This window comes from Erpetoichthys calabaricus, chromosome 10 (assembly GCF_900747795.2).
Source record: "Erpetoichthys calabaricus chromosome 10, fErpCal1.3, whole genome shotgun sequence".
Lineage (NCBI taxonomy): Eukaryota > Metazoa > Chordata > Cladistia > Polypteriformes > Polypteridae > Erpetoichthys > Erpetoichthys calabaricus.
The window spans coordinates 45,368,683-45,395,403 of record NC_041403.2 but is presented as its reverse complement, the minus strand read 5'-3'; the positions used below and the strand labels follow the sequence as shown (position 1 = coordinate 45,395,403).

General features: G+C 37.7%; 1 protein-coding gene across 2 annotated transcripts in view; it reads left to right on the top strand.

Annotated features, from left to right (window-relative positions):
- LOC114658374 (dihydropyrimidine dehydrogenase [NADP(+)]-like) overlaps positions 1–26,721 on the top strand; it is a 1,245,381-nt gene that overhangs the window by 529,737 nt on the left and 688,923 nt on the right. The gene's annotated exons all lie outside the window — the stretch shown is intronic.

Below are 26,721 nucleotides of genomic sequence, written 5' to 3'. Positions count from 1 at the left end.
GGTAATATCCCTTTAATCTCCTCTGACAGTAATACTGGCTTGTATGTGGCTGTAATATGAATCACTGTATTGTGTACCTTTAATTTCCTCTCGCAATAATACTGATTTGTATTTCCGTAAAACGCTTGTAACTTTCTCTGACAGTAATATCGCGCATCGCACCGTGCCCCGCGCATGCGCACTTCACCAGAAGACACACACACAAGGACACCTGGACGCACACAGGGATTTTATTAAAAAGGATGGGAGTTTTTGTTTTTAGAAACCTAGCATTGTATATTAACTTGTGTTTTTTATTGGTTTTTCTTAAGTTTAAACAAGGTGGCAGAAATGTCCCTCGGGCTTGCATCAGGTGTGACAGAAACTGGAAAAATCACGTCAACACAACTTACACCTGGGTACAGAAGATTTAATGTGAAACAGCTCAGTGGATAGAAATTAAATCATTCAGATGCTTAGCTAACTTAAAACTTTAAAGCAACTAAAGCATTCTGATCCCACCACCTCTCTTCTCATCATTTCCATCAGTTTGCCAACAGGGGTTCAAAATGATCATCAATAAAATTAACAGGCAAAAATTAGCAATACATGAAATAAACTGAAGAAAAATCCGTATGTACGTTTCACAAAGTGCTGTGTAGTTTAATACCTACATTAAGTGTAAATAACAGTCTTTGTTGAGAATTCCAATTTTGCATGAACATTAAAATTGCATTAATAATACCTAGGGTTGTATTTGACACTTATTGCAAATAATTCACACTAAAATGCCAACCTCTGCAGTTTCCTCCATGGTATGTGTACTTTATAATATGGGTTTAACAAACAAATGAGCGCTGGAGTTTGCATATTCACACCCTGTCTGTTGCTCATAGACGTTTATGTTAGGTAAATTGGTGGCTCTGAACTGGACCTTAATGAGTGTGTGAGCCTTGTATGCATGTGTGATTGGGACATGCTCACCATGCTCAGTATTGCTAGAATAGGCACTCGATCCCAGATTCCGTGAATTGCATAACCAGATTGGAAAATGGATGGATGATAAAAGTATATGCTGTTATTTTCTCAGCACTTAGTGAATAATTCATTTTGTACACCTTCCTTCCCACATAGCATAAGACAGTAGCGTTAAGTGCAGACAGTTCTGGTTTCAGAAGGTAAACAAACACCATTGTGACTGATCGTGTGTCTGCGTGTGAAGAATATGTAGGATAAGTTGGCAGGTTGAAATTTGTGCAGCTTTAACCGGGGCATGATAGTGAACGTTTTAGCACTGTGTTTTTCATGTACTGTGATTAGAGGAGTAATGAGAATGGGCAACAGCAGTTTGCTAATTGTAGCCTTCATAGATAGCATGTCAGGGTGAGGTTACAGTTATAGTCTTGAGAGGCCAGATTTGATTCCTGCAGTCTGTACACTTTAAACATTCAAGGTTATTTCGTCCCATTTCTACTTGTGTTAAAAAAATATGTAAAGATGGAGAGAGAAAAATAAACTGAACAGAACACTAGGTGTGGTGAGAAAATAGAAAACTTAAATTGCTGGTATCACTGCTTAGTACAAACCAATAAAGTGATGGTAGCAGGTATATATGGCCCATCAATTAAGGGTACAATAAAGGTGATTTTAAAGTAAAAATGAACTTTCTGAACTGTTAATTGTGCTTATTTGTATAAAAAGTAAAGCAATTGCTTTTCAGGCTATATTATACAACTTATATATAAGTCGTCCTTCCATTCTGAATTTTAGATGCAGTGGTAAGGAGTTTTGATAAACTGGAGACAGAGAGGAAATAACAATTGAAATAATGTAGTAGATATTAACAAAGGTGTACTATCCCAAAATCAGGACAACTACATAAAATATAAGTAACTGTTTATTTTAGTCAGGCAATTAATGATTCTACAGTCGAATTTATAGTGTTGGCTGCCACAGAGCACTTTGCAAAAGCATAACAGTACTACAAAGCATTTTGCAGTCAGCTGGTGCTAGTAAGAATATTAAGCCACAACATTCTTGCATTTGTACAAATTTGGTAACACACTGATATCATTTTATTACAATTTCAGCACAACAAAATTACTTTAGCAGCATTCATACTTAAAAAGCAGTGGAAGACTTCCCATTTGATTGTGTATTCAGACTTAACTTACCACCTCTCCCGGCAGGCAAAGAAGAGAAACCACTTTTGAGTCACTTTGTAACTGCTCATATACATGGCATATTTATTTATCAGGTTACCATATTATGTATTCTTTAAAGATAATTAAAGTAAGATATATACATAAATGGGTGACACAGTGCATAGTTCTCCACTGCTTCTACCAGATTCTTAAATTTCCTTTCAGAGTCCAAAGGCCTGCTGTTAGGTTCATTGTCATCTCCAATATGGGCATTTTAACTGAGTGCAGCTCTTTTCATGGGCATAACTTGTAAACAGACTAACATCCTGTGCAGGGTCGATTACTGCCTTGTATCCACTGTCTGTGGGACAGGCTCTACCTCTACATAAAGCAAGTTCAGAAAACAAATGGATGGAGGGATACTGATAAATAGTATTCTCTCAAAGAGTTTCAAGTAAAACCACGCATATCACAAAACTGATTGAGTTAAACTGTATGTCAGTCAGTCATTTTCCAACCCGCTATATCCTAATACAGGGTCACGGGGGTCTGCTGGAGCCAATCCCAGCCAACACAGGGCGCAAGGCAGGAACAAATCCCAGGGCGCCAGCCCACCGCAAGGCACACACACACACACACACCAATCACACACTAGGGACAATTTAGGATCGCCAATGCACCTAACCTGCATGTCTTTGGACTGTGGGAGCAAAACGGAGCACCCGGAGGAAACCCACGCAGATACGGGGAGAACATGCAAACTCCACACAGGGAGGACCTGGGAAGCGAACCCAGGTCTCTTTACTGTGAGGCAGCTGTCCTTAAACTGTATGTGTTACTGTGTAATTTTTAAAAATCTTAACTGTTTTCCTTTTTTTACTGCTGAGGTGAAATTAAAAGTGTTTGTGAAAATACAAAGACTTTACAGATAATGGAAAACATGCAGGATTCAACTTTTTCTTATACTAAGACATTTATTTTATGATCACACAGTATTTACATTTACAAACTGCACCAAAATGCAGCAAGTCCATACACAGTAACCTATTTGACCATTAATGAATCGGCTGTTTGCTCAAGAACATGTGCCAAATTTGATTTTCAAGGCTGCTCTTCAAAACTTGGCATCACTGCTAGGTGCTGTTAGATTTTTAGGGAGTAGCTTCAATTACATGTTAGGATGAGTGGTTTTAAAGGCTGAACATAATTGTAGTGCCTACTTTTCAGGCTCACTCCTGAAAAGTTTAATCTGAGTATAAATGACTGAACATTTTGTACTAAATGGGCCAGTGTTTATAACCTGTGAATATATTTGGATTATTATTGCCTTATAATAAATTAAGTTTAGTGGGCAGTAAATGGTGAAACAGTTTCTGATAGTCTGGTTTTGATAAATTATTAATTACAAATGCAGAGTAATAATTATGGAGGCATTTTGACTGTATAATGTAAAGCCTAAATGTTATGCTTCTTTGTCATATGAAGTACTTCTTGCCTGATCAGTGCTCCATCCTGAATTCCCATACACAGCAAGAGTACAGGGTTTAGTTTTTAAGATCTGCACAAATAGTGTAGGTACATATACATCAACAGCCAGTGGTATTAGACAGATGTGCACTTCCGTATACAAGGAAGAATTAATCCCTCTATACTCTTAGAAATACAGTAAAGGTGCAAGAGTGGCTCTTCTGAGTGATGCCATAGGGGAACTTTTTTTGGTTCCCAAAAGACCCATCCACATGAAGAACCTGGAAAATAAAACAACTATATTTATTTAGATCAGTAACAGGCTCCATACAGTGAATAACCATAAAGAGATGGAAACAGATCTCTTAAAATACCAACAGGTCATAGGCTTAAAGGGACACTTTTTGCATGCAGTAACAAAGGCCATGTTCAGGTTTTCTTAATCTGTTAGTGTCCAGCTAGGTAGCCTGCTTTACATTAAAGATTTTAGATTTGTTCTACATATTAGGATGTTTTTCAAAGCATGAAAAACCCTTCCCAGATTAAGATGGTGCTTTGCCAAGCAATAGTTTTATGGGTGCTATTAAAGAACCTGTATTTTTAAAAGTGAAGATGCTGCATCTCCTAAGGATGTAGATATATATTGTGAAGGTTAGGAAGCTCCACAAAGTCCCAAACCCCAAGCATGAACACAATCCTGGGTTCAAATAAAGGAGTTGTTTATTACAAATACCTTGTACAAACAGTTACAAACATTGTCTCTTCTTTCTTCTCTATCTTTCTCTCTCCCTCTCTCTCAACCACACTGCTATTCCTCTAGTCGAGTGTTGTCCATCTCCACTCCCAACTCTAATTTGCCTGGACCTTTCATTGAGGACTCAAAAGTACTTCCGGTGCCAGGACTTCAACTATTGGAAGTTCTAGGCCGTACAGAAGTCCCAAACAGTAGGGAGTATAACTCTCTGCAGTGCTCTCTTGCAGCACCAATGGACCCTGCTGATGTCTGAATGGGTATCGATATCCAGGGTTGCTGCCATCTAGTGTTCAGGGGGAATTCACAGCCCCTGGAAACAGTCCTTCCCTGTCCTTCCCTTTTATCCCATCCAGGAAAGGTATTGTGAATACAGCCAGTTGGAATGTCTGTCCATCCGCCTGAGGCTTCCTGTCACCTCTCTTAACCGGAATGTCCATCCATCCCGTATGGCACTTACAATATATATATACAGTGGAACCTCGGTTTGCGAGCATAATTCGTTCCGGAAACGTGCTCCCAGCGCTGTAGCAGTTCACCTTAAAAGCGAATCCGAAAAGATCGCGGACATGCTATAAGCGCCTGCCGTCGATGGGTGATACAAGGAACAAGGAACATTATAAATGTGCAGGGCACTGCCTGACTGCTGTGTCTGTGTATAAATAACCGCGCTGTTGCTGTTTCAAGCTGAATAAAGCTGGTGTTGCTAAAGTACTGAGACTCAGCTTCGTGTTTTAGGGTGCAAGATGGGGACTCGCACGTCACAGCACACACACATACACACGCGCGCGCGTGGGAGAACACACATATACACACACACACATGAGCGCACGTGAGCACACACATACACACACACACGAGCGCGCGCATGCACACACACACACACACACACACGCGAGCACGCGCGTGCACACATACACACATACACACACACACACACACGTGCGCACACACAGTCACAATGCTAATGCTGTAGTAAACCGTATACGCTCGTACGGATGTTGAATATATGAGTGAGACACGACGACTCAGACGGAGAATAGGAGACGATTGCCCACAATCCCGCAGCGAGAGAGAGAAGAACCATCAGCTCAGTTGTGATCACATGACGCTCAGCAGACAAGGAGTATACATACTACTCGTACTGCAAGATCTTGCTCGTTTATCAAGTCAAAATTTATTTTGCTTGTCTTGCAAAACACTCGTCAACCAAGTTACTCGCAAACCGAGGTTCCACTGTATATATATATAATATACATATATATATATATATATATATATATATATATATATATATATATATATATATATATATATATATATATATATATATATATATATATATGTATATATATGTATATATATATATATATATATATGTATATATATTAGTAGGGATACCAAAATACTTGGGTCTCAATACAATAACATTGCATTTTTAAAACATTTTGCAGTGTATTAATTATTGTAATTCAGTTCTGCAGCATACTTAAATTTTTCATTCTGTTTTTATTTGATAGAAAATCACGTTGAAGTCATATCCCTGCTGGCAATAAGGAGTTAATCTATTACACCTCATTAGAAAAAAAATCAATCAGTCCCATTTAAGTCTTTTTTTTTAATTGAGGAAATGGATTTCAAGTATTTTTGCAGTCTCCATGGTAAGTCTGGGAATACTTGCTAACACACATTACACATTCATTAGTACATCTTCTCACCTTAGCTCTGGGTGATTCATATGAGAGATGAGCCGTTATATCTGCAGTACCAATGTCAAGCAATAAATGAGACAAGAAATGTTTCACATTTAGAATGTATTATTTGACACTCTCTATATAAATATACTTTTAAAGTTCTATGGGTTATAGACATGTATATAATTGTAAATGTTGTAATAAATTACTGCACGCTGAACACTTTAATTTCTAAATACCGATAATTAAAAATCATGGAGGAACAAACATGTAGTGATGCTCTGCACAGGATATTATATGTTACGCATTGGATCACTGGCCATTTAGGTTGTTTGTGAGCAGTGCAGCCTGAAGTGGTGAGTAATTTCAGCTGAGGTTTCTTAACACTAGAATTACTAGAGCCTACGGAAAAAATCGTAGATCCGTCCCACCTTAAATCACTTTGCACCTCTTCATCAGTGTCTGTTGTCCTGTAAATGTGTCGATAAGCAGCAAGCAGCCTGCTATCACATCCCCCACTGCCGCACAGTTTTCTCAGCTCAAGTCTGTTTACCTGCGTGTCAGTTTCTTGGAGTTGTATAGAGTGAGCTGAAGGTGGAAGCTGCCGTCACTGTACTTTGTATATAAGAGCCAGATCGAATGTTATTTACTTATTTACCTTTATTTATTTACTTACTTCCTACAGCGTAAAGTCATAAGTAGACTGCAGAGCTTCCCATGTACATATACAAAGTACAGCGATGGCAGAAGTGTGATGTGCATTCTTGCTCCGATGTAGAACCATCGTCATGACCTGAGTTCACCTCTGTTATAGCGTGTCTTTATGTGAAAACAGCAGTGTCAGATAGGGGTGGGATCATGAACGTGACTGAGAGAATAAAACTGAATTAAAAAAAAAAAACAAAACAAAGCTAACCTTTACAAGTATCATACATTTACACCGGCTGTTACAGACTGAAATCAAATGTATGTTTTTATTCTAAAATAGTAAGAATAAGAGCAGCTCTCTTCTCAAAACGGACTCTTCTGGGGTCGAACCCATAAAGTTTTGATTACCAGTTAACAGATGATACCGTTGCACCACCAAAGCGGTCGTAGCAAACGCGTGTCAATGTCGCATCCTAACGTGGGTTATTTTTCTGCAGTTATATTCTTGAATAGAAGCGCACTTGTTCTGTTATATATGTACCTTTAGTGAAAAGTCGTAGGCTCTGGTAATTCTAGTGTTAAACACAAAATTCTCATATTTATCCATGTGACATGTGCAAGAAGAGACTTATCGTAGAAAAAGGGAAATTCAGCCTTCTGTTCCTCCTGTCAGCTGGAAGAGAGAGGCAGTTTTGGCTTGTAGTCTTCTTGGGTGTAAGCTTTTCATGTGACATTATTTATCAGTTACAATTCCGATGCTTGGGGCACTTTTTTTGGAAGCTAAGCCAGTGGACAAGCCACCCCAACTAGAAGACAGAATCCTGAATCCCCATGGCCAAGACCAGAGAGACAACAAGAATTTTCTTTCTGTTTGTTCATTTGGTTCTTTGAATCCTTTTGCTGTTCATCCTTCCCTGGTATAATAATAATTCTTTGCATTTATATAGCGCTTTTCTCACTACTCAAAGTGCTCAGCAATTGCAGGTTAAGGACCTTGCTGAAGGGCCCAACAGAGCAGAGTCCCTATTGGCATTTACGGGATTCGAACCGGCAACCTTCCGATTGCCAGTGCAGATCCCTAACCTCAGAGCCATCTTACTGTGCTGTTAGAACTTTATTAAAAATCTTTTTTTTCAGACCTTTTGTGATGGGTAAGAGTAGCACATAGAGTATGAACTATATTGAATCGTCCCCCAATACCTTTATAACTCTGGGTTCAACATCCTTATGCAGTTCTTGTTTTCATCCTTATCTTAAAATGACACTAACAAATCATTCTGTTTTAAAATACACAATTTCTCCATTTCCATCATTGCCTTAATAGTTAACAAGCTGAACTGGTGATTAGATGACCAGAGAAACTGGCCACCTTGTCAAAGATGGGTTCCCTTTAAGTTTAGAGAAGCCATTTTGTTCTATTTGCTCTTAATTTCTCGGTCTAAGGGCTGTGAACACTGCATGTAGTGAAGCTCTTTGTTCACTGTATATACAAATGAAGACAATCAAAGAGCACTATGTGTTAGTTTATTATCTGTGATCAGCTGCCTGTACATGCATTTAACACAAAATCTACCTGTTTCAACTTTTTTGTTTACAATTAAGCAATACACGGATTACTTATAAAAGTAAATTTTATGTCTTTGGGAGCACATAGGAATCTGTATTGTTCTTCTGTGGTTGCTAAATGGTTTCAAAATGTACTGCCTAAAATAGTTTTTCTATTGCATATCTATTTAAAATAATATTTTCTTTTTTACATTTTATAATAGTTCTTAAAGGTATGCATAATGGATACAAAGAGGATTGTAAAACCAATTATGAAAGGCTTTTGCTAACAAAATCATTGTAATTTCATTTTTAGTAAGAATGATGAATGTAGGTAATACAAGCTAATCAGTCCTAACCACATTTAAAATGCGTACTTTTCCAAATCAAACTAACTTGTATTGTGTCTGCATTGGTGCTTACTGAGAGGGGCTTTGAGAGTTATTTGTAACCAGTAAGCATTTTAGGTGTGTTATAGTACAGTCTGTTATTTGCCACATCAGTTGTAAAGGTAGATCACGGGCTCCAGTCTTAGAGGGCCGCAGTGACTGCAGGTTTTCATTCTAACCTTCTTCTTAAATAGTAACCAGTTTTTGCTGCTAATCAACTTCTTTTTCCTTAGTTGTCTCAGACCCCTTAGTTGTTTCTTCTTCCTTAATTAGCAGCCATACAATAATGAGACACAAAACAAGCCACCACATGAGCAGCTCACCTGTGCCCATCACATAATATCTGAAAATAAAGAAAGGTGAAGGTCTCACTAAAGCTGATCTGCTTAGGTCACCAAAACATTTTGATGATGTCCTTAGGAAAAAAAAAGAAAATCAACAGTTTTGGAATTGTCTGCTGTGGCAGAATGAGAGCAGCAAGAAGCCATGGAATTAAACAGCGGGTGTAATTAACAGCAAGAATCGGCTTCTCATTAAGAAATTGGTTGGAGTAAAATTGGTTGGAGTTTGAAGCCCCAAGTTAGTTGGTCATCTGTTGGCTAATTTCACGTCTCATTTTTGTGAGGACTGAATCCTTCAAAACAGAACTAGTAAAATGAAGGGAAAAGAAATTAATTAGCAGTGAAAACAGCTCACTGATTGGGAAAAGGGTTAGAATGAAAACCTGCAGGCCTGGAATTCATCACCCCTGAGGTAGATAGTTCTATGACATTAAGATTAACTACATGAAACTCCTGTATATGACTGTGATGATGAAGAGCAGATGTTCTAAGTGGTGTGTCTTTTATTGTCTCATTCTGGTGTGTAGCCTTTATAATGCACACTGTACTTTTCAGTGCATTCATTCTGAGGTGGATAGGAAAGAGTAAAAGAGATCAGGGAGCATATATGAAATAGTTTGGTGGATATCTAATTTATTATCACTAACTCTAGTAATTAAGATCTTCAAAAAGGACTGTTTTGTGGTAGTGCTACTGCCCCAATCCCATGGATTACTTCAGAGCATAGTCGCTGTCCATGTGGAGTATTCACAAACTCCATGTTTCCACATGGGGGTTTCCCTCTGTGCCCTGTCAAACTTGACAGCGTCCAGTGTGAGAACGACATGCATGTTAGCTTAACTGGTTATCTACAGTAAATGGGACTGATTAATAGGAACTTTAAATAATATATTGTTTTCTATTCTTTACCTCATATGAAAGGTAGCATTCGTGTACTTTTTGATGGTGTACATGTTGTGGTGCCACATGTCACTGCCTATGAGTAATGAAATATCACATGCAGAAGTGTTCTGTCTCTCTGTTGAGTGCATTGTGGGTTTATAGACTATTGGAAAGTAAATTCACAGTCCTTTTCCCTGCCTTTTTCTCATTGTGAGCTCCACTGACACTCTCGGAATGTTCTTTTATTTTGTTTACCCCCAGTCTGTCTACAGTTCTCCCAGCACTGGACTTTGTAAAGTCCTTATCTAAAACCCACCCTTCGGGTGAAGAAAAAAGTATACAACTATGGTCATTGGCCGCTATGAAAAGCCTGAAGTTGCCATGTTCTGCCAGGGCTAACCTGTCACTTTCTCCATTTAACTGAACCCTCATTTAAATGGTCATGTGCCCAGTTTATGTCTGTTCTTTATGTCTACTTGATTATTAGGCTCCAAATGCATTTTCGTCCATTATAGGCCCCCATTTTTGTGTGTTTTCTTTCAACCTTCTTCCTACTGAAATTAATTTTCTTACCATTTTTACACTAAAATAAACAATAATGCTTGCACACATACATAAATCTGTGTGTTTTATATTCCCATTCATGCCTGATAATTTCTGCAGTTTAACGGTACTGTTTGCTCAAAATACTTCGTTAAACATTTATTAATCATAAAAAAGTACTATTGTCATTTCTATGAATTTAAAGGTTGAACCTGTCTTGTTCATTCATGCTTATGCATGGCAGTGCTGGTTTATTACTATTTTATGGGTATGTAATGGCTAATATATGCCACAGTGTTTCATAATTACTCAATCAAAATTGAAGTGAGACAGATTCATCAGCATATTTCCTGATGTGTGTCTCTGACAGCCATCAGGAGCTGCCATTAATTGGTTTCACCAGCTGCTTGCTTTTGAAAACCAGGATCAAAATTGTCATCATCAACTTGACTGCTTCTGTATGTCTCTAACACCTTCACTGGTTCTAAACATCTAAGCTAACACGGGTATGTTAAGTGATTAGTGTCAGTTAAGGAGCAAAAGGAATTTAATTTAGGTATTGAATGTATTATTAACTGGCCAGGCATCACAGATGCTGAACATTTTTGCATTTATTTATATACATTCATGCATATACTGTAGGCATGTATTAATTTGTTTGATATTATTATTATGTCTGTGTATTGTATTTGATTAAAAATGAAGAAATGTTAGAAATCATCATAGTATTTTATACTAACATACAAATATTATTTGGAGAAAAGCTGTCATTAAACAATAAAAAATAAATATAAAAATAAATGTAATTAGCATATGTATAAAATATGTTTTCAATTGTGCAATGCATCATATACAATTACCAATTCATCTTTGAGAGGGGAAACAAATACTGTGTCCTGCGGTGGGTTGGCACCCTGCCCGGGATTGGTTCCTGCCTTGTGCCCTGTGTTGGCTGGGATTGGCTCCAGCAGACCTCCGTGACCCTGTGTTTGGATTCAGCGGGTTGGTAAATGGATGGATGGATGGATGGATGGAAACAAATACCTCAATCAAAAAAGACCTCTAAGATGTTAGAGCCATCCACAATAAACAAATAACTTAATTAAAATTAGTAAAAATAAAAAATATACAATTATTATTATTAGTTGTAGTAGTAGTATTAATAATAATAATACATTTTATTTTATTAAGATTAAATTGATTAATTGCAAGTGATTTAGAACTGCCTAAGCCAGTTTCTTTTTCACAGTGGTTATAAGTGTTCATTAATATCAATGAATTCATTTCTTAGCCTGTATATTCCATAAGACACCTAGAGAGCTGGAGATTAACTGAGCAGAATCAGACAAAAAGTGGTGAATAATAAGTTAGGATCAGGGGAATTAAGAGTCTCCAATCACCCAAATATGGTCATTTTTGGGATGCTAGTGGAAACTAGAAAATATGGGATATGGCGAGATGAACAAACTTCACACAACTACATGAGGAATTCAGTTTGAACCACCGCAACTGCCATAAAGTATATTGATAAATAAATAACAAATGCTTGGTTATTTTTCTGTCTATGAAGTGACAGTAATGTCATGGCTGTTGTGTTTTTTTTGATCAAAATACTTAAATACAATCTAAAGTTGTATTGTACAGTGTGATGGACGACCGGCTACAGACTCCGGTCGCCACCCCCAGGCCGCTAGGAGGAGCCCTCCGGACAGCATAATCGTGCCCCAAGTTCCAGCAGGGCCTCATGGACTTTGTAGTTTATATACACAGCCCTGCTGGATACCTTGGGGGCCAACGGGAGTCGCTGTAGGGGGGCTAGTCGGCTCTTATGTTTCCTATAACCCGGGAGTGCGTCATCACGTGACAGGAAGGAACGACGTGCTCCCGGGCTGAAGAAAGAACTGTTTACCCTGACCCGGAGGGAATAAGGACTTGTGGGTTTGACCAGGAACCACTTCCGGGTCAGGGGATATAAAAGAACTGTGGGAAAGCCCAGACACTGAGCTGAGCTGGGAGGTAGGGTGGCAAGTGTTTGGGCGAGGAGGAGAGAGTATTGTTTAGAGAGAATAGTGTTTATATGAGTGTGATGTGAAGAGTGCTTTGTGCACGGTTTATTTATAAAATAAATAATATTTATACATTCACCTGGTGTTCAGAGTGGTACCTGAGAGTTCAAGAGGTGGACCACACCTCGATCTGTTACAACAGACATATTTTCTAAAATGATGATGTTGTTTGGAAAACATACAGTTCTTTAAAAAAAAAATGTAAATCTATTCAAGTGAAAAGTTTTTATAGCAAGCCATTAAATCTAGTTTACCTTATTTTAAGATTTATTGACTTATCAAGTAATTACAATTTAAGATAATTTAGCTTATTTTAAGAAATGAAATCTTGTCTAGTAAACTTGGTTTTCCCCATTGGCAGATTTTGTTGCTAGGTAAAAGCAAAACTACTATTTTGTGGTAATGAAGCATTGTTTGCTCATATCAAAATATAAAAGTAATGAAATTCTGACCTGCATATCCAACAACACCTCGACACTCTCCAAATAAATGGATAGTTGTAGATTTATCAATAATACTCTTAAAAATCTGTCAATGTGTTTTCTGAGTGTGATAATCATGTGTATAATGCTCTAGTGGAATGCATGCCATTCAAGTTTGTATTGTCCCTAAACTGCATAATGGAATTTCATTAGCAGGTTTAGTCTCGATTTTACAAGACATTCTAACAGCACTAGAGAAAATTCACATTATCAATACTAAACAATTTCTAGGACTTTGGTGCACAAGCTACAAGGAGTAATTTAAAAAGTGGAATCTTTTTAGTCTAGACCCTCTGAGACTAAGAGGAATATCTTATATAATTTTTAAAAAATTATGAAAGGAATAAGAAGGAGCAAGATTAGGAATTATATTATCAACAAAAAACACTAAATACACATATAAGGGCTGTTTATGGGTGAGGACATAGGGGAAACTGCACCCCAAATCCCAGACACAATGGTAAAAATTATTTGAAGAGAACATGCTGACTGCTTTTGAGTGTTTATGTTGCTACAGGCTACTAAGGCTACAGTCAGAAAGCAGTTATAAGTGACTCTATTCCATTTGTTTTTCATATCTGTACTTTTGTTTAACAAATTAACTTTACAGTTGATTCAAATGCAATCTGACTATGTACTGATATCAATCCTGAATCTGCAAAATTAACAGAATTGAATTCATCACACAGATATGACCTAATATCCAGCCATCCATTATCCCACTCGCTATGTTGTGAATATTGTGAATTTCCCCTTGGGATTAATAAAGTATCTATCTATCTATCTATCTATCTATCTATCTATCTATCTATCTATCTATCTATCTATCTATCTATCTATCTACAGGGTCACAGGGGTCTGCTGGAGCCAATCCCAGCCTACACAGGGCACAAGGCAGGAAACAAACCCTGGGTCAGCTACATGCTGACTTTATATTTTTGACTGAGCAGGGTGTCCATAAATTCGTTAGATAATGATGGGAAGTCCTTCAAAAATGTTTTGAGCAAAATCAGCATTGCCGAATCTGTACACAGAAACTTGTGAATTCAAGAGAGGAGCCAGAGCTGGTGGGAACAGGATATCAGGGGATTTAATGCAGAACAGCAGCTTGTCTATTTCAGCATGTCAGTTGGTTATGGTTATGTCTGTCTGCAAGACTCTCTCTTTGAAAATGAATGCTTGGGGCATGACATTTCAGGAAAAAAGTAACCATTGATTTGTATTGGCAGGCCTTCTTATTTTTCTTTTTATATTTCTCCAAACAAAATTAAATTTGTGTCACATGAGTGAAAGATCATTGTTGAGTGGCTGTATAAACTAATTTCCAGTTAGGTAGCATTCATTTTAACCCAGCAGCCTAACATGTGGTTTATGGTAATTGGCAACTCAATCATAATCATACCATGCCTCCCAATAAACATATATGTTGAATTTAAGTCCTTGAAATATCCTGGCTGACCTAATGCAATCTCATAATTTAATGCAATGGAAGTATGATGATTATCTTTAAACAATTACCCATGATTCCTGTTTACAGTATTCTCGCCAACGTAGGTAAAAATGACATCCGGTCACCATCAAATCAATGCAAGTCAACAGAGAGCTTTTCCAGTAAGAGAAGGACAATTGGGAACTTTAGCATGCCAGGAGTGAAAGTGAAGAGTGACCAAGTCATAGGTGGTGACAAAAAATGGAGGGCGATATTTGCAGAGTTTTGCCACAAGTTTCAATGTAAGCACATTCAAGAGATGTTTGTAGTTTGAAGTAAATCAGCCTTTAGAAATGCATTCAAAGTTGAAGGAAAAAAGTCTGTAGCCAGTATTAAATATTTTTCCTAATTTAGCATATTGTATTCTGGTCTTGGCATACTAGCAGAAACTTAGTTTCTTTACGCACGGTTCTTGCCAAGTTTGATTTACAGGTATTAGAATGGTCTGCTCTTTGAATATCTAATCCAGACAATCATTTCTGTTTACCTTGTTAGTTACTGAAGTGCCTTATTCACATCCCACTCTCCTCCCAAATGCATTATCTGTCATTAGGCATCAAACATACTGCATGACAAGTAAATCATTTTAATAATATTATTGAAATGTGATTATTTTAATGCTGAAGTGTTATGGAAATGCAATTAAGAAATTTAGATGTCCATTTCTGTCACACATTTGCTGATGCTGTGAATTCAGTCCTTTTATGCAGTTGGATAACTGGTTATTTGCACTCCATCATTATTGCTTGAAGCAACAGTGGGTTTTAAGATTTTTTTAATGACTCTTCAATGCATGCCATGGAATAATGATTAACAAAATCAGGTTTATTTCTATGGTAATTTTAACACTTAAACAGGCTCAGACCAGTGTCACTTATATTTTCAGTTACTCTGTTCAGACACACTGACAGCTGGAACATGCTGGGGTAGTAGGTAACACTTGGGTACTGGTTCTGTTTTGGGTTTGAGCGTTCTTTCTGGCACTCACATTTCTGCATGAGTGTGATGAACTTCAACCCATTGTATTGTGCAAGGGGTGCTGGAATCCTAATCTTGCAGACTTCATCACAGGGGACCCTTCACCCAATGCCCTATGCTTAGTCTCACAGAGAGAAATGGCATTACACAAAAGTATGCTGTTAGTTGGGTATTTGCTGAGAATACCAAGCACTTCCAGTTATTCGCAACTGTGGTAAGTTCATTGCTAATGGCTTGACAGTCCTGGATCAAATTGCTTTTGAAGTTCTCAATGGTGCCTACTCAGAGAAGTTGAGAGTCTTGACTTAGTCATAGCCATATTACAGTATCACACATTGTACAGTTGCAATTTAAATTCTTTATTTAAAAAGTCCATCAAACAGCATGTTTTTATTAACTCTAAGTGGCTAATCCATTTGGCTGTTGCCTGTCTAATAATTGCTTCTTGGTGTAGCCTTTCACTGCTGATGCTGCTATCTGATCTTTCTGATATAACGTCACTTGACTGAAATCCTGACAAATTATAAGATGAAAGTCCAAATTAAAACACACATCCAGAATGGCAGCCACTAGCTGGTACAGCACTGCAAACTCTGATGTGGCAACACCAGTTGATATAGCAGACCATACGTCAGTCTCTGTTTGTTCTATTTCTTGCTATGTGCCCATTACTTCAAGAATAGATTTAAAATGCATTAAAGTGACTGTGTTTATATTTCTTATAAACAAATATAAAAGATAATTTGATGATAATAAAAATCAGAAATGTATTTAAAATACATACATTACATAAGATTAATATATACAAAAGATACTATATGTGTGTGTCTATATCTATCTATCTATCTATCTATCTATCTATCTATCTATCTATCTATCTATCTATCTATCTATCTATCTATCTATCTATCTATCTATCTATCTATCTATCTATCTATCTATCTATCTATCTATCAAACACTCTTCACCATTTACTTAAAAAACTGAAAAATGGCATGATTGGACATCTAGGGCTGTAGGTATCCACTAAAATAGGACATTTCCATACATCAATATTTAGGGGTATAAACCACCACTACAGTTGAAAAATGTACGCTTTGACTAATTTACTTCAAACTTGGCGAAGAAATAGAAAGAAGAAAATTAGCCAACATTTGGTTTTTTATTTGTCAATATTTGTTGATTATAAAGTCATAGCAAGCGGGGTATTCTTAGGCAGCAGATTCTTTTGTGGCCTCAGATGGGACTACATTAAGAAATGTCAGCACAAGGAATATAAATCATATCAGACAGATAGTGGGCTACACCAGACAATTTCATCAGAGCTCACAAAGGTTAAATAAGAGCGTCATCAAATATGGCCTGTCATCAAAGGTGGCCACTTTGGGATAACAGTTTCATTGTCTCATTAAATTACAGCGTTCATCTTAGAGTCTGCCTTTTTGTCTCATTTTGGATTGTGTTTAAACTTGTTGCATTTACGAAAGACACTTTATTCCCCATTTATTTTAATCTGGGCCCATTTCTTAAAAATCTGTTGCCAAAACCAGTGTATGCAGTGTTGCCAAACCCTTAAAGAGCTTTCTGTCTTTCTTTCATGAGACTGGTGAGTGGGCAGAGCATTGCATGAATGCTGGCATGGGAGTGGCTGCAGGTTTCTCCTTTCTTTTTCTAACCTTTTCTTTTACTGATTTTGCTTTTCTGTGTTCTTTTTTGTCACATCTTTGGGGGATCGGGTACTGAGTCTCCTGGGGGTGGCCAGGATGGTGCCAGTTCCAGCACGGAAGATTTTGAATCGCTTACTCGTCGACATGGTGTAAAGGTTACCCTTGACTTTTCGTGTTCCCTGGTTGAATGGATACTGGGAGTGGGTAAGGCAGTTGGCTGTGAGCACATTCGATCTGCTTCACAGATGAGCAATGTAATTATTGTATTTTTAGACTCCACGTTGCTAAACGTGCTTGTGAAGGATGGCATTGTCATCCATGATTCCTTTGTATAGGATTTGCTGCTGTCTGCCCAAGCTAAAAAGATCACCTTATCAAATGCCCCCCCCTTTTCTTTCAAATGTGGTTCTGGAAAAAGAAATGGGCAGGTATGGTCAAGTGGTGTCAAAAGAAATGAATTCCATTGGGCTGTAAAGATCTTCGTTTGAAGTTAGCTGTTTCTTTCTGAGGACAGGTGCTGATGATACTGTGGAATATTAACCTCCTTAGCATTACATTTTTTCTCAAACAAAATATAAAAAACATTGCATTTTTTGACTTGAAAATTTACATTTTTATTAAATCTCATCTTTCTACTGTAAAACGTGTGTAGCTGCGTTTACTCAGAATTACCAATGTTCTGCAGGTTTAGTTTGCTTCATGGCATTCTAGCAATAGCTTGGCACATTCAAAAATGATTCCACAGACAAAATATCTTCATTTTTAAAAGCTTTAGTAAAAATTCAAGGTAAAACAGTTCACATAAAAATAGAGAAAGAATTGGTATTGCAAATTAAAGAAAAGTTCTGGTTTTAAGAAAAGTTCTGTTTAAGGTGTTTATATCTTGTTTGTTTCTTTAAGTTTTGTAATACAGATAAACCATTTCTAAACGGTTAGAAAACTGTATGCCTATCCCACTTACAAACCCTAAGTGGGTCTTTCAGTCCATGCTAGCAATGAGACTAATTCTAGAAAAACTGGCTTAATTAATACACTGTATCCCTGATATAGCTGAGAAGATTCTATCTCATGTTAACTTACACGGGGTAAAAGGATATACCATAATCTATAGCTATGACAGAAAATTGTATTCTATTCAAGTAGAGCAAACACTAATACGAGTTTAATTTAAAGCATTAACTTTCTAAGATTGGCTCTTATAATGTGCAAAACACTAAAAGTACAAATTCAGAAGTAAAAAGTATAATAATAATACAAATAATAATAATAATGAATAATTATTGAAATGAATAATAATAATAATTATTATGCCAATACTGTATATACGATCAAAATATGTCTTTTGTGTGGTATATCTTTGAATGGGAAAACTGCTTAGGTGTACGGTCATTTACCCGATACTGTCCAGTATAACAGTTCACCACAACAATTCTTTTGATCACGTCATCACCAAGAAATAACTTCAAGTAAGTAAGGGGATCTTGGCTTTCAACGTTCACTTTTATTGCCTCACAAGATCAAAACAACTGCTGGTTTATTTGAAGCAGGGTCAAAAGAAACCCAAATGTGAGCGTCACTTTCGGTTTCATCAGTTTCATTGTCCATTTCAATTTCACTGCTTGAAGACAGATTTGCTTCGCCATCATTGCTGATGAGAAGCTCCTCAACATCACTGTTTGTATCACTGTCAAGAGCAGGTACTGTAACACCTAGGCTGCTGAGAAACATTTCTTATGAGACACCATTATGAGGCCACGAGAAGATGTGTCCACGCTGTTGCTGGGGTAACGCTCCAGCCTGTTGCTTACGTAAGACACGCCCACTCCGTTGCCTGAGTAACGCTCAGGACTAATGCTGTTAGCAAAAAAAAGTTACTTAGGAAGATTCAGGGAATAGTAATGAGATTGGAAAAACAAGTCTGGTAGTGGAAGCAGGCTCATCTGCTGCAGAGATCATGTAGGGTGATGTGGATATGACATCCACAGAGCAAGAGAAGTGATTTAAAGTTCCTACAGTACTAAAGTTAGTCAGATAAGAAGAAACAGAATCTGTAGCAAAGAAACACCTAGCTTAACAAGACCCCTCTCCATTTCAAGGGGAGATAGTACAGGAGTAAGAAGACTGCTTGGCTCCAGAAAGTGGTGATGATGAAGTGGCTTCCGGTGACTCGTCCCTTCATTTAGAGGGGAATCAGGAAGTGGGAGAAGGAGAAGTGTACAGCTTCTCTCAGATACCATCTTAGCAGAGATGAAAGGCAAGAAGGGTTTTCTAATCCAAGATTTTTGTCCTTAGGTTGAACCTTTCAGTAGTTCAGTAATATCATTTTTGAAAAGGTGCATGGGAGCTGATATGTTTAAACAGTAAGATGTACTGTATATCACCTTAAAAGTATTATCACAAAACTATGAGCATCGTTAGTTAATAAGGACACATGATGGATCTGGTAGTCACTTCTCTTTTTCTCTGATTGTTTGTTGCCTGTTGTCTTCCAAGTGTTTCTTTCTCTCCAAATAAAATGGATTGGGTTAGGATCGGCACATTCAATTTTGAAGAGACACAAAGGGAGGCGCTCTGCACATTCTTGAGGGAGAAACACCTGACAGTGGCTTTTCTGTAGGAGATGCACAGTGATGAAAGTTTAGAGTGCCAGTGGATGAGGGCTTAGGGCAGGGACATGTATTTTAGCCATGGCACAAATCGGTATGAGGGGTAGCAATCCTCCAGGCTAAACATGTGAATCCTGTTTTGCATCAGCAACTGAGGTGGTGTCTACTGGAAGTAAAAATAAAAACTGAAAAATGTCAGTTAGTTTTTACATTTTTCAATGTATATTTACCAACTGATAGAAAAGAAAGACTTAAATACTTTGCCTTGTTGAATAGCACATTATTACAATTAACTAGTGATGATCATGTAATTCTAGGGGGAGATTTTAATTGTACATTAAACAATGAATTAGAAAGGAACCATTTGGAGCCTCACCCACCGTCTTCTCGTGCACTGTACCTTATGTGTGAATGGTATGAGCTGCAGGACGAGTGGAGGGCAATAAATGGGGGCATCAGACTATATACGTGGGTACAGGTGAGGAGTGTCTCTTCTATCTCTCTCTCTCTCTCTTCTCTCTCTCTCTCTCTCTCTATTAGTCTTTTTATTTACTGTTTTTTAAACCCCACAGTCCTTTCAGATCACAGTTTAGTTATTTGTGGTTTTATATTGCCTAATGTACGGTATAAAAGTTAAAAGCTCCCATTAGCATTTTAACACCCAGCTTTTGTATGACTTGCATTTTAAAAAGAGTTTTATCTTTTTCTGGGCACAATGGAGATGGCAAGTAGGGAAGTTTTAATCTCTGAGGCAATAATTCAGGTCTGCCGTCTAATGGATATGGAAAGATGCTGCTGGTGCAGCACTGAGGAGATGGCAGAGGTGTTGAGACTACACACACTGAGACAGGCTAATCAATTGCTGAAAAAGATCCATGCCAACCTTCCAGCTGAAGTAAAATCTCTTACTCGCGACATCCTCTCTGGTAGAGATGAAGGCTTTCCTGATGTGACTGTGGTGCTGGCTGGTTTGGAACCTAAGGATATTGAAACCATGTATGCATGCCATCTACAGCAAAGAACAATTTCCTTACATGGTGCTGTGGGGGAAGAGCTCCACAGAACATGTGTGCTGGCACATCACCGGGCACTACTGAGCACAACACCAGAGACACCTTGGAGGAGCAGATTTGGAGGGGCAGAGACACTGGCTAAACTATTAAACAAAAGAACTGGTGATTTGCAATTGCGTGTGCTGGACGGCATCATTGCTGTTAATTCCCTTCAGTCACAGACAAATATCCTTTCTGTGGACAAATGTCCACTCGCATTGTCCAGCCAGCTCATTGCCGTACCCACCACATGACGAACCAACTCAAGATCCCAGATTAGGACCCAAGTGCAGCCATGCAACAGGTGACACCTCAGCATCACACTAGGTCAGATGGAATGGAACCAGTGTGAGGTTTTTTACGGTGGCTGGAGTACCAATTCTGCCACCAACTCCCAGGTTTTTCCCTGCAGGTTGGAAGGCCTACATGCAGGGCCAGATGCAGATTAATGTCATACCCAGGACGGAGCAATTGCAGGTTAAGGGTCTTGCCCAAGGGCCCAACGAAGTAGAGTCACTTTTGGAGTTTATCGGATTTGAACTGGCAACCTTCCAATTACCAGTGCAAATTCCTAGCCTCAGAGTCACCACTCTGCCCGTAGTACACTTAGATTCTCATAAATGTTTTTAGTGTTCTTAACTTGACTTTTAATTAGTGTATATTTATTTATGGTGTTACCGGAAATAAGAATAATCAGGAAGGATGTCAGATTAGGAATTTCCTCATTGGACTGGCCAAGCTGGCTGATTATCAGTCAAGAAAAGAGAAAGTCAAATCAAGTAGGCAATGTGACATGATAAGGGTATTTAATGGACTTGTGAAAAACAGAGTGTATTTAGAATATAAATTCCACAAAATAACTACAAATGTAAATTCTTTTATCAAAAGATGGTGTGCTCATTAGGCAATTTGTAAACTTGAGGATAATAAGATCATTTTTCTTTTTTGAAATATGAATTAGATATTATTTTCTTTTTGGGGTGAGTTGGGGTTTTCCTTGTTTTCTTTACTTAAGGTAATGTAAACGATTTGTTGATTATTAATTGATTAATAAAATTAAATTCTTTCTTTCTTTCTTTCTTTCTTTCTGCATCTCCTAAAAACATTTAAAACACCCCTAATACCAAAGTACCTGTTTTTAGTAAGTTTTGCTATTACAAACTTGCATATGAAACATAACATATTTAAAAGGAAACAACTTTTGATTATCATTACTGATTGTGATTTTTGTATTTGACATAATCTACGAAGTGAGGTTCAAGCAGCCGGACAGTGGCTACATGATGCACTTGACCATACGTGCACTTCATTTTACTGTGTACACCTTATGTGACAATAAATCTGAGACCAACTGATTATACTACTTTTTATTATCAGTGTACAGACTCTGGTTTTGTTGTCCACCTGCATGTTGTCATTAAGTTCACAATTCCAATCAATGATCAGTGTTAAGCACTTCTTGGAGTTAAATAAACACAGTGGAAATAAAAATAAAGAAAAAAAAAACACAGCAAGTTAACCCTGGCTAGGTTGACCAGAATGAAGCACAATTTTAAAGATGCTGTTTTCAGACTGTGATAAGAAGTGCTTTTGAATGTGTGAAAGTAATTAGCAACTTTCTTTTTTTTTGTTGGTAGACATTTATTCAATTCCACCTTATATTGAGGCAGTACTAATTTTAGGGTTTGAGAGAGAGAAGATGATGACAACGTTAGTGGCCCTTGACAGAGCCTGTAAAGAGATCCTTCAATGCACAGGCATAATTTCTCTCTCTAATATACAGAGCTCTTTAGTTTGCAATGGCTTCACAGTTTAATATGTATGTTATCATGTAATCGATATTTTATGCTTTTCTTTCCCTGAACATGTTGTCTGAAGTTAAGAGTGGGACATGGCTGGGACTTTAGTCTTTCATAATGCACCCACATTCAGTCATTCTTAAGACAAGTTAATCCTCACAACGTTTTTATAGGGTAACTTAGTGCTGTGCCATCTGGCTCTTTTTTCATCTGACTCTGGCACCCCCTTTTTAGGTGCCCTGGATATCCGATCTTTCATTGTGGACCTATTCTGTATTGATTGGCCATCGTAACATGTAATTTTTAAACAGATTACATTTAGGATGTTTTTATGGAATATAAACAAATGATATATATAGTGATAGATAGATAGATAGATAGATAGATAGATAGATAGATAGATAGATAGATAGATAGATAGATAGATAGATAGATAGATAGATAGATAGATTGCATTTGTATGTGCTTTATTTGTCCAAAGGGGAAGTTGAGCATTTAGAGGAGCTCAAGAAATTTTGAAATATGCTGGGCTGAAATTGACCCAAAGGACATACAGTATGTGTGTTTGAAATGTGCAGTAGCTGTACAAAAATGTGACATTTGGAAACTTTTTGCTTTTTATAAAGTCAAGACACTTAACTAAAAACCTTTGTAAATAGGAGTTAAAAAGAGGATGTTGATCAGGTTTATTGGGTCATGAACAAATGTATTACTTTAAATGCAGTGGAAAATCTATTAAAGCCAATGGTGGGTCAACACTGACCCAAAGACCTTTTTAGAAATTGTGCAAATAAATTATAGAATGTTTAACTTTTTTTAACCATTCATTCATTTGGGGAAATATAGGAAAAATCACAAAGTTTCATCATGAACAGTTGAAATTTAGGGTGCTTTTACTGATTTCAAACACAAAATGGATCAGATTTGACCCAAAGACCTTATAAGAGTGAAACCTGCCAGTTAACTTAATGTGCATGTTTATGGGATAAGGGTTGTGGGTGTAAATCAGAGTAAAATATAAAATGTGTAACTCTGAACTTTTATATCTGTAAGGTAGAGGTGCTAACTGCTATGCTACTGCACTGTTCTATAGTTGTCGTTTATACTTTAAAATATAAATCTAAATATGATATATTGTACTGATCTAACATTAGTCTTGGCTGTGTTCTTTTTTGAGAATTCCACCTATCCATTATTGAACACCAAAGTGGCAGAGGTTGAAGTCTTTAGCATAAACATCGGGAGAAAGACAGAGAACAGCCTTGAACCCGGACATCAGTGAACCACAGGGCACACTCGCACACATCCATGCTTATTTATTTGGGTCCAATTTAGTTTAATTGCAGAAAGGAAAATGCTGCTGCAGTCTAGCACTGATTATGCGGGCTGGAATTAGCGTCAGCTTTCACTGAATACAGCATTGTTAAATCTAGGCCTAGTGTACTTATTAAGGTGCAGTATCACCAGAATCCTGAAAACAGGACCAGAGGCTGAGGTGTGAAGTGCTGCAGCTTTGTGTCTTCAATTTGTGCTTTAAAATGAGTGACATATGTGTTCACAAATATGCCACCCATATTAGTGATACATTCAGCTTATGCATATGTCATTTCCATAATTTTTAAAAATGTTTCTGCAGATAAAAGCATGGATCAGAAAGTGCCACCTTTATTAGGAGTTTAAAAGGAGCCACAGGGCATCGTGTAACCTGTTAAGTTTATTGATTTTTCTTATTGTGTCTGCAGTAATGTACACATTAAAATAACTTTGTGAAAGAAACACGGCTATGAGCTACAAAGAATCTTTTCACACTGAATATTTTTGCAAGGAAAATGTTTAATCCTAGTCATTCCACGTTTACCCAGCCCCCTTATATTATTTAGAGCTGCTAATATTACTGGTCCACACTATGGTTATTATGAGAAATAATGATAGTTTGGATGTGTTCTTTCCATGGGCTGCTCTTTGAATTAATTCTTCTATTCCCACTGCAGGCATATAAATCTATAACATTCTTCAGAGATGAATTCAGAAAAGGTGTGTGCATGTGAGGATGGGGGCTGCTTTGTTTTTTTCTTTTTTTCTGGTTAGAAAATTAAAATTGATCACAGTAGGCACAGGGGAGTAGGTTGTAGTATCAGAGCTCAGTGTAGTTAACGAGAATAGGGCACTGCTTGTGTTCTGCTCAACTGTGCTCTTACAAGTTACATATATTATTGATTCTGAAGGCAACACTGAGCTTTGGACAGGCTGCCCAGCCTCTCCTTGGGACTCCTGGCCTGTAAGCAACCATTGTACAGGTGCAGCAACATCCCCTTTTGAAAAATAAATAAATAAAGATCTTCCCTTTCCTGGATAAATGATGCAAACAACATCAGGTAGAAATAATTATTGGATATTTGATGGGTTACTTTATCACAGGTCAAGCAACAGGCACTGTTAAAAAAGGAACTTTAATTGCCATCCTCACTTAATAGACCCGCTGTACAAAATGCATTAATGATAGGCTTGTAGCCTGAGACGTGTGTAGCAGACAGATGAGTTGCTGACTGTTGCACCGAGTTCTGCTTTTCTGAAAGGATTTTTCCCCCCTTTACAACTGGTAGAAGGAAAAAGCAATGCATTTTTGCTTAAAAAAAGATGCATTTATTCAATCATTTCACTGGATATAGGCTTTCAAAGTAATATACAGTAGTTTTTCATGAAGATGCAACATAATCATTATTTATAAGCAAAATTAAGACACTTCCTTTATACATCCTTACTGTTTGTGCATTCCACTTGGAGTACTATGAACATAGCTTATGACTATGTGACAAGATAAAATACTAAAATATTTAATATAGGTGTGCATGTTTATATATATATATATATATATATATATATATATATATATATATATATATATATATATATATATATATATATATATTGTGATGGACGACCGGCTACAGACTCCGGTCGCCACCCCCAGGCCGCCAGAAGGAGCCCTCTGGACAGCATGATCGTGCCCCGAGTTCCAGCAGGGCATCATGGACTTTGAAATTTATATACACAGCCCTGCTGGATACCTTGGGGACCTCCGGGAGTCGCTTTAGGGGGGCTAGTGGGCTCTTATGTGCCCTATAACCCGGGAGTGCGTCATCATCACGTGACAGGAAGGAACGACGTGCTCCCGGGCTGAAGAAAGGACTGTTTACCCTGACCCGGAGGGAATAAGGACTTGTGAGTTTGGCCAGGAACCACTTCCGGGTCAGGGGATATAAAAGGACTATGGGAAAGCCCAGACACTGAGCTGAGCTGGGAGGTAGGAGGGCGAAGTGTCTGGGCGAGGAGTATTGGTTTATAGTATTGAGAGAGTTTATTGTTTATGAGTGTGGAGTGGAGGGTGCTTTGTGCACAGTATAATAGAAAAAAAAATACTATTTATACTTTCACCTGGTGTTCAGAGTGGTACCTGAGGGTTCAAGAGGTGGACAAAGCCTCAATCTGTTACAATATATATTGTAACTTTTTGTAAGGGCTTGGGGCACCTCCCTTAAGAGAGAGATGAGTGACAGGGTTCCGGGTTAATTAACGGTGTGTGAAGAAAAGGGGAGGTGGTTGTCGGAAGTGGTAGTTGTTGCTGGAGTGAAAGGAAGACGGCATCAAATAGTGAAGGGAGCGAACAGTTAAAGAGGTAGATAGGACGAAGGTAAATTATTTTTGTTATTTTGGAGGTATCCCCGTGACCCAGACAACGGGTGGCGGTAGGGCACTGTTTATATCGTAGCCTATTCAATAAAAAGCCAGTCGGTATTTGTAAGACTCCCCCAGACAAGCGGCTCCTGAGTGTGTTTATTCGATGAGACGTCACAACATAGTACAAAGATCAGCCCAGCTACAGACAAACACAGTCTCACAATGTCCCAAAACACACACGTTTATTTTCTTCTCCTTTAAACACACAACAGTGCACATATCACCTCAATAAACTTTCTCTTACTTTAATGTTGTTTTAAAACATGTAAAATTAGCTCACAAATTAGCTGATCACACTTCATGCATCGTTTGTTTTTGTGGCATGACTCTATAGCTTATTTTTCAACAAATTGAAAGTACTTCTCTTAGCCAGCTGCAAAACAGTCATTTTTGAAGTTTAAATGAAAACCGTTTTTCAGGTACCGTATATACTCGCGGTTAAGTTCTCCCGCAAATAAGTC